This window comes from Nuphar pumila, chromosome 13 (genome assembly GCF_984573655.1).
Source record: "Nuphar pumila chromosome 13, dmNupPumi1.hap1.1, whole genome shotgun sequence".
NCBI classification, from domain to species: Eukaryota; Viridiplantae; Streptophyta; class Magnoliopsida; order Nymphaeales; family Nymphaeaceae; genus Nuphar; species Nuphar pumila.
This window is the reverse complement of record NC_143261.1, coordinates 86386834-86396596: the sequence shown is the minus strand read 5'-3', so window position 1 is coordinate 86396596 and position 9763 is coordinate 86386834. Positions and strand designations below refer to the sequence as shown.

General features: G+C 37.6%; 1 pseudogene; it reads right to left on the bottom strand.

Annotated features, from left to right (window-relative positions):
* Window positions 1–1460: 1460 nt before the first annotated feature.
* LOC149818988 (transcription factor MYB17 pseudogene) lies at window positions 1461–8681 on the bottom strand (annotated as a pseudogene).
* Window positions 8682–9763: the final 1082 nt, after the last annotated feature.

The following is a 9763-nucleotide window of genomic DNA, read 5'->3' as shown; positions in this document are numbered from 1 at the left end:
TTTTCTTCATAACTTGAGTTTTAATTTCATAATAACTCGAAATCAAGAAAATCAAGAATTTCAAGAAAGCCAAGAAAATCGCAGATGTTACAGACCTCTAGTAGGTCTTGTTGTTCAATACTCCCTTGTTGTTCAAGGACCCATGTCTTAGTTCGATGGCTCAATGCTAGGATTTGGTGGCTCAGTTGTCCCGAAATCATTCCAGGTTGAACCGACCTCAACTTGGACCTTCAAGTTGTTGTGTATGACCGTGACTAAGTCTAACCAACCCCAGTAAGTTAGCATGTCCATTACCTAATCCCAAACCCATGTTGGAACCCCCTTGTCCCAAGTAGTTTTCAAAATTTAGACAAAACTTGGTTGTTATTAACGAGTTTTTGTCAAAATCGGAAAACGTCGTATCTCCTTAACCATAGCGAGTTTAGGTCTGAAATTTTAACACTAGCTTCCCCAACGAGTCCCCGTCCTACCATCAAAATATTAGAATTTATCTCTTCCAGTAAGGAGATCTGATATTTCCATTAAAACCTGCCAAGAGGCAAAATACAGTCTTGTCTCAATCCAAAACATAAACCATGTCACTTGTTCCCGAACCTCTATCTCACCCCGTAGAGTTATGCTATCAAATTTTGACGGAACCTTATTACACATTTATAGAAGCTTAACCTAAAATTTTAAATGTTTTCCTGCAGTGGTTTGAGAGAAATAATTTTTCTCTGAATCTCTATTAGAACCCAACAGAATCAGTCAACCTATCTACCTAATTTGATTTGACCTACCCTAACCCTTTGAAATACAGTTTTGTCTCAATCCAATAGCTTGTTTCTAAACCTCTATCTCCCAAACCCCATGGAGTTAGGCTATAAAATTTTGACAGAATCTTCCACGTGTACAGAAGCTTGACTTAAAATTTTACATGGCAGTGGTTTGAGAGATAATTTTTCTCCCAACAGAATCAATCGACCAATCTACCTGATTTAGATTTGGCCTATCCTAACCCATGAATTGATCTAGTCCGACCCTGTGGGACCAAGCACACAACAAAAATAAAAGCATAAGACGAAGAAACCAAATGAAAAGCAACCATGCTTCAAAATTCATGTGATTTACATAGAAAAGTTCATAAAGGAGTCAAGAAATGTAAATCCATCCTTTGAGGCACTCTTTTGTTTTTTAAATTACATCATCCCCTTCAACCATATTTCATCAATTTCATCATCTAGACAAAAATTATAAATGCAAAGCTACGTACCCACACACATTTTTCATGACAGGAAATGCAGCCACTTCATATATCACAAAATAGGAGGCTTCATGGCCATCTAAGAAAAACAAGGTTGGCTTCCAATCTTGAAAACAAGGGAGCTGTCTCAACTTCTTGCTACTATAGACACAAAAAAGAAAACACGCACAGAGACAACCATAAAATTGATTCCGAAACAGTGAGAAATGGAGTTGGATCAGAAGTCGGATCTCAACTCTGTCCATGGCCAATTGTGAGGTGGACCACCGTTAAAAGTAGCTGATTCCCCGATGGTTTGTGTGAAATCCACAAGAAATTCAGTGCCCAACAGCCCTGAGAATGAAATGGCTGATCCGTCCATCTCATTTGAGCTCGACGAGCCATCATCCTTGGACTCATCATCTGCCAAAACCGGACCAATGCCATGTTCCGAAGCACTCTCCAATCCTCCAATCTTGGTGCTGGTGGTCATGGCAGTCGCTTCTGATCCATGTTTGGTTGATGAGGATGCAGAAGATACATGGCTGATGCTGTTGCGGAACTTCCGGAACGATTCGCCTACATCAGAATTCCATATCCTAAGGTAATGATCCGAAATGGGTCCAGTCTCCTCCATTGCAGCTGTGGTAGTCTGCAAGGAAAAGTGAAGGGACTCTTTGGACAGCCTTGCCTCGGCCTCCAGCCTCGCGTTCTCCCATTGGGCCATGTGGCGCATCGCAGTGGTCTCTAAGGATTGAGAGGGTGATGCAGTAGCAGCTCCACAGTGAGGGCCATGAGTTGTGGGGTCAAGACCCATTCGGATCAACCGCTTCTTGAGGTGAGTGTTCCACAGGTTCTTGATCTCATTGTCGGTTCGGCCGGGTAATTGAGAGGCTATGGATGACCACCTAAAGGCAGATCACCGAGGACAAGAGTGAAAACAATAATCATGATGATAACAACAATGAGACGGATTATATGACCTAAGAATGCTTATATTATGATAATCAATCTTTCATGATGAGAGTAGGTAACATGCTATTTGAAGGACAAGATCATAAAGGATCACACAGTGTAAATGGTTGATTGGTAGTCATCCTTGGGACCACAATGTATGAACCGAGTTTCTTGTCATTTAGTAGACAATCTTTTGTCAGCTTCATGGATGAAGGAGTAATAAGGAAACACGCGGTCAGCACTACTGTTGGGTTACGGCTACAGAGAATCCAAAGTAGAGTTAAAAACTTATAGCACATGGTTGGAAATTTTGTTTCCGAAAATTGTCAAGGTAATGAGACTGAGAGGCCACGGCAACATGAGCTTCAAGGTGAAAAGCGAAGGGGGGGTGATGCACAAAAGTATTTAATAGAAGAGCACCTGTTGCCAAGGATGCCATGCAATTGAATGATGGTGTTCTCTTCTTCAGGAGTGAAAGGGCCCCTCTTAATGTCAGGTCTCAAATAGTTGGTCCACCTTAGCCGACAGCTCTTACCACACCGAAGCAGACCTAAAAATACCAAAAAGAGAAAATATCAATATTTACCTCTCTCTCTCTCTCTCTCTATATATATATATATATATGATAAATATTGGTTACTAATGAACCTAAGGAATTAATGAGTAGAAATCACTCTTTTCTTAAAAAAACTAAAATTAAATTTTTTAGATCAAATGCTACGGATGTGATCTACATGGTTTGTTTAGTAGGAAACTTGTTTTGAATCATTTGATTATGAATAGTAATTAAGTTTTTAAAGCGGTTCAAAAATCAATGGCTCATACTGTACCAAAATTTCATGTTACATTAGAAAAGCACGTTCGAAGACTTTAGCAAACAAAACATGTTGAACACATATATGAGGTTAGATCGAGTCAATATAACTTGCACCAATGATTTTTAGCTCATTAGTTGTGTACCTTTATTAGTAGCATATATATATATATATCATAGTCACTTATATCGTTCAAGGTAATTTCTCAGCAAGGGTTTTTCTTAGAGAGATTTCAAAAGTTTGTATTTCTCAAAAAAATCTTGAAAGTTTAAAAAATTGAAAAATACAAATAATAACAAAAAAAAACAAGAAAATAATAAGTTTTGCATTATTTTTTCTTTCGAAATATAAAGATACAAGTTGTAAAAGGAGTTAAAAATATAAAAGGAAAAAAATAATAGAAAATGCAAACTTAAAATATTAAAAAAGAGTTTTCCCCAAAAAATATTATGCTATTATCTCGATATTTTGAAAACATCATGAGATATTCTTGATATTAGCAGATACCTTGAAATAGCCGATATTAAAGCGTTATTTTCAAAATATCACTGATATAGGAGACACCGTCCAACCAAAGAAAGATCCAAAATCTACAACCGATGATAATTGACGGCATTCATTCTCTAACGATCGAATATTTCACCGATCGGACTTTACATATTGGATTTATATCATTTATTTAGTGAGTGACATGTTTTGGATATGAATTTTCAATGTTTATATGCATTTTTTAAAGCACTAAAAATCAATGGCCCACAATACAAAGCCCACAATCCTTTGTATTATAAAATTTTATATGCATTGTGAGCGATCAATTTTTCATGTTTCAAAAAACATGTCTATATGTTGTAAAGTCTTCAGGTAAAGCGTATTTCTTACTAAATAAATTATAAATAATAAATATATGAAGTCTGTTCGATGACATGTTCAAGCATTAAAGAAGGGAAGGCATCCGATCGTCGTTGCTTGTAGTTTTTGGACCTTTGGTTGGACGATCCTCTTTATATATATATATATATATATATATATATATATATATATATATATATATATATATATATAGAGAGAGAGAGAGAGAGAGAGAGAGAGAGAGAGAGAGAGAGAGAGAGAGAGAGAGCATAGGTGCTTGAACATGAGGTGTTTGTGATACGTGCTTGATGGGTTTTTCTACTCTTCTGGTATTTTTTTCGCAGTTCCGACCACATAAATGAGTTGAGAATGGTCTATTTACGAGGAATCCACACCTGGATCATGTGTTTTTGATGGAAAAAATGATATTTGGAGCCTCAAAATTTTACAAAGATTTTGGACCGTTGATTTTTTTAACCTTATAAAAACCCACCATGTGTCGGAATCAAACACTTAAAGATCTGATCCCTATAAAATCAAGTACATAGACCACATCTGTATGGTCAGAATTTAAAAATAAAATGAAAAAAAAACTGAAAACCCCATCAAGCACCTAATATTCAAGCACCTATGCTCTACTATATATATATATATGTGTGTGTGTGTGTGTGTGTGTGTGTGTGTGTGAGGCAGGAACAAGTGAAAGCACATTGCACAAATGCAATGTACTGCAGCACCTGATAACCATTCATTTGCTGCTGGGACCCACTCTCACAGCCTGTACAACAGAAGATGAAGGGTGATCAGGTGCTATGCTCTACTTTGTATTGTAAAATTTTATATGCATTGCGTTTCAAAAAACATGTCTATATGTTGTAAAGTCTTCGTGTAAAGCATATTTTTTACTAAATAAATTATAAAAAATCAACATATGAAGTTTGTTCGATGACATGTTCAAGCATTAGAGAAGGGGAGCCATTCAATTGTCGTTGCTTGTAGTTTTTGGACCTTCCTTTGGTTGGACAATCCTTTTTTCCTATATATATATATATATATATATATATATATATATATATATATATATATATATATATATATATATATATAGAGAGAGAGAGAGAGAGAGAGAGAGAGAGAGAGAAAGTAGGTGCTTGTGATACGTGCTTGATGGGTTTTTCTACTCTTCTGATATTTTTTTCGCAGTTCCGACCACATAAATCTGTTGGGCATGGTCGATTTACGAGGAATCCACACCTAGATCATGTGTTTTTGATGAAAAAAAATGATATTTGGAGCCTCAAAAATTTACAAAGACTTTGTACCGTTGTTTTTTTGAACCTTATAAAAACACACTCATGTGTCAGAATCGAACACTTGAAGAGCTGATCCCTATAAAACCAAGTACATAGACCACATCTGTATGGTCAAAATTTAAAAATAAAACGAAAAAACCCTGAAAACCCCATCAAACACCTAATATTCAAGAACCTACATTATATATATATATATATATTGTGTGTGTGTGTGTGTGTGTGTGTGTGAGGCAGGAACAGGTGAAAGCACATTGCACAAATGCAATGTGCTTAAGCACCTGATAACAATTCATTTGCTGTTGGGCCCCACTCTGACAGGCTGTACAATAGAAGATGAAGGGTGATCAAGTACTGCAGCACATTTGTGCAATGTGATTGTGTGTGCGCCTGTGTGAATGAGGCAGGATCAGGTGAAATCACATTGCACAAATGCAATGTGCTGCAGCACCTGATCACCATCCATTTGCTGTTTGGCCCCACTATGACAGGATGTACAATAGAAGATACAGGGTGATCAGGTGCTGCAGCACATTGCATTTGTGCAATATATATGCATGGATGTGTGCGCGTGTGTGAATGAGGCAGGATCAGGTGAAATCACATTGCACAAATGCAATGTGCTGCAGCACCTGATCACCCTTCATCTTCTGTTGTACAGCCTGTCAGAGTGGGGCCCAACAGAAAATGGATGGTGATCAGGTGCAGTGGCACATTGCATTTGTGTAATGTGATTGCACTTGATCCCATCACATTGTGAATGGCATGTGATATATATATATATATATATATATATATATAATCACTAGAAGATGAGAACCAAAATATGAGAACTGAAAATATGGGCATTTCCAACACGTTTTTTGCAAATCCAACCATGTTGTTGTGCTTGGCATGATGAATTTTGCTAAGAATCAACCATTGGATCGTGTATTTTTGATGAAAAAATATGAGTTTTGAATGCTTGAATATTTATGAAGAATATGAACCATTGATTTTAAAGTCTTAAAAAAAATCTCATTTATGCATCAAAATTGGATGATTCAAGAGTGTGTTTTTATAAAACCAAGCATGTAGATCACATCTGTACAGTTAGATTCAAGAGAAAAGAATAAAAATTCATAAAAATTGTGGTTCACACATTAGTTCTCATATTCTAGTGACTATATATATGTGTGTGTAGGGTTGTGAATGGTGCACACAAAAGTCGAAAACTTCGATCCCCCTCACAAAATTTTACTCTATAGATTTGTTTAACATTGCTTGTTTGGTTAGGTTTATGTCTTTATTTTGTTTTTTGAACAAAATCGTGTTCTTTTGAATAATAAAAAATTTGATACATTATGGGCTGTTGATTTTTACCACCTGTAAAAATCCTTTTTACACATTGGGATAATATGATCTCTTTGTTTTTTCATTTTTCACTAAGCGAACAATGTAGAGCACATCTATAGAGGTTTTTCACTTTCCAATCATTTGATTGGACTGTCCATGGTTAATGCACACAGGTACACACGTACCAATTATATATGTGTGGCTGTGTGAATGCTTTTTAAAATTCGTGCTTAAACAACATAATCAGACGATCCAAAACATGTTTTTGATTAGACAAACCATGTAGATCATATCCACAGGGTTTGATGCTCAAAAAATCAAGAAAATGTTAAGAAATAGGTGGTTTCTACTAGAGAGTATGGTACAGTACATTGTAGTACACACAATGATACACCACGTATACATACCATATTTTTCAACAGGGTCCACTGCTTTGACTGCCACTGACACTTCCCATGTTGGGAACATGGACTGCATATGCTCCAGCTAGAACCATCCCTTCGCTCAAATGGACTCATAAACACTGACAGAGCTTTGTGCAAGAGGAAGGTATAGGTAGGCCAAGTTGAATACTTTTCAATGCAGTATAGTGGCTAAGAAATGAATTTAGAGCAGAAGACCATGAATGTAGCATTTAGGGGAGCCCATACAAAGAATAATTTATCAATACCCTAAACAAAGAGGCCCATTACTTCAGTTTTTTTTTTTATGGAAAAAAGTAAACTTTCCTTCAGGGTTTTGACTGCATCGAGGTAAATTAATGGTTTTAAATTTTTTTGTTATTAATGAAAACGTACATAATATCCTGAACTGTGATTCTCCAAATTATGTTTTAATTCAAGGCCAGTGAGTAAAGTAAAGTTTTTGACAATACATTCTTGTTCAAGTTGACAGTTCATCTCCACAAATTGTGTCGGTTGGAAACAGTAATAATTAAAACTGAAAATATATAAATGACAGCCAAGAGGTCTCTTACTCTTGAAACTAAAAAGTCCACAATAAAACTAGTTATGACATTACCTTGAGGAACTTGGTCATCTGGAAAAAATGTGCAACTTGAGTAGCCTATGAACCAAGTGGTTCTGCTGAAAGAATATTTTAGATGGTCCGGATCATGAAAAACAAAAAGGAAAAAAAAACGAAACAAAATTAACCAAGTAGGTCAAAAGTTCAGAATTGAGTCAGCCTCCTCCACAATGTCACCAGGTTTTGTGTGGTTACTGCTTCTAGCAAGAAGAAGAGAACAGATAATCCTGGTCCTCTCTGGGAAGCTAATAAAACACCCTTTCAATATAACAAGAACGCTAACCAAGGATCCTAAGAACCAAAGCCACTTTGAGAGCCCCTTACATAACCTGCCCAACTGTGTGGGAGTCAAAGAAATGGATCCAGCTTACTTGGACTATGGGCCCGTCTGGGTCTGGGTGAATGAATTAGGTTATCTTGACAAGGTTGTCCAAATCCATCAGAATTGAAACCAAGAAATGTTTATGCTTCCCAAATGCATGTCTTCCTTCTTCAGGTCATTCCTGCATCTTTGTAAGCAGTCGTGTTGATGCCCCCTACCCTATAAGGAAGAGAATAGGGCCTGACTCTCAATTCAAACAAGCAAACACACTTAATATATGCACCCCTTGTATCCAACATATGTCGGTTGGCATCCTTCACCACCCTATTACTAGTCACCTTGACGTCCAAGACCATGACCACGTATTACTTGGATGCTTGCAAACCTCTACAGTGAAAATCCATATAGAAATCCCACTCTAGAGTGCTTGTTCGGTGTTTGTGAAAGTTATGTTTTACAACTTGCACATAATTCACTGTGTAGTGCTAGTTTGGGGTTTTAAAGCCCCCTTCATATATTTCTTCGTTTTACTAGAGAAATACCATGGGTGACAACACTAAACAAAGTACAACATTTTCATTGACTGGAGATCGTAAAAAAAAAAACCATGAAACAGATTAAAACCAAGGAGAAGCAAAAGAGGAAAAAAAAAATAGAGAAAACAATGATGGAGAAGAAGAAAGAATGAACAAGTAGGAAATTAAAAGAGTACCAGCAAGTTTAGGAAGGGAGCGCCAGCTGCCATGGCCATTCTTCTTGATGTAATCGACCAGGATCTCGTCTTCTTCAGTCGTCCACGGACCCTTTTTCAACCCTTGCTTTTCACAACATGGAGCTCTCCCCATCTCTCTCTTTCTCTGTCAGGTGAAGGAGACCCTGAATTTGAAACCAAAAGAGTGCTGTGTGGATCGACTCCCTTAGCTATAAATACTCAAAATATTCCGTACTATCAGCTACACAAGCAGAGAGAGCGAGAGAGAGAGTCAATGGGCAAGAATTTAATGAGAAACGTAGGATTGGAAAACCCCATTTGCTTCTCTTTCTTCCTCAGGAGGCAAAAAGATCACAAGCAGCACGAAAACAAAGGCCATGAGAGTTCTCTTTGAGTTATCACAAAGAGAGAGAGACAGAGAGCAATGAATGAAAGGGGTCCCAGACTAGTTCTACGCTGAGGTCTGTCAGGCATGAATTAATTCATGAGCAGTTGATTCGAGTTGTACAGACTTCTCATTCACCTCTCCAGCTCGCATCATCGCGTCAGAGAGATAGATAGATAGATAGAGAGAGAGAGAGAGAGTTTGAGAATTAGAGTTTAATATCACCTCTCATGAGTGCGAAGCACTGGCCCACCACAGTATCGGCTCGTGTCGCTAGGCCCACTTTCAATCTCACGAGTCAAGAGTAAAGCTCTGGCCCCACCACAGAATCGCTCATGTGCTTAGCCCGAATTGCAATCAATTCTTGCGGTCTAGCTTTTGAATAAGACTGGGATTATGGTCATGACTAGGGGTGAACGGGTCGGATTTGGTTAGAACTCAGGTGGAACCAGACTTGTACCAAATTTTTGGGTATGGTACCGGGTAGTCTAATCGGATCCATTATAAGAAAAACCATATCCAGACCAGATAAGAACTACATGAACCAAACTTGAACAATACCCGGTAAAATCATAGTTTTTATTGATTTTTTTGGGTCTTAATCGAACTCGAGTCAGATTCAGGTCTGGTATAAAATTTCACAAACTATACCCAGATCCATGTAGTAATCGGACCTTGGGATCCAAGATATTAATCAGGTCTTCTTATTTATCACTATGCCCAGACCCTATAAGGTTTGGCTCAGGTCGGGTCCAAGTAAACCAGGCCCGTTGACACCCCCTGGTCATGACCATCTACAGGTCCCTGTTACTAACCAGGATCTTAGCCGT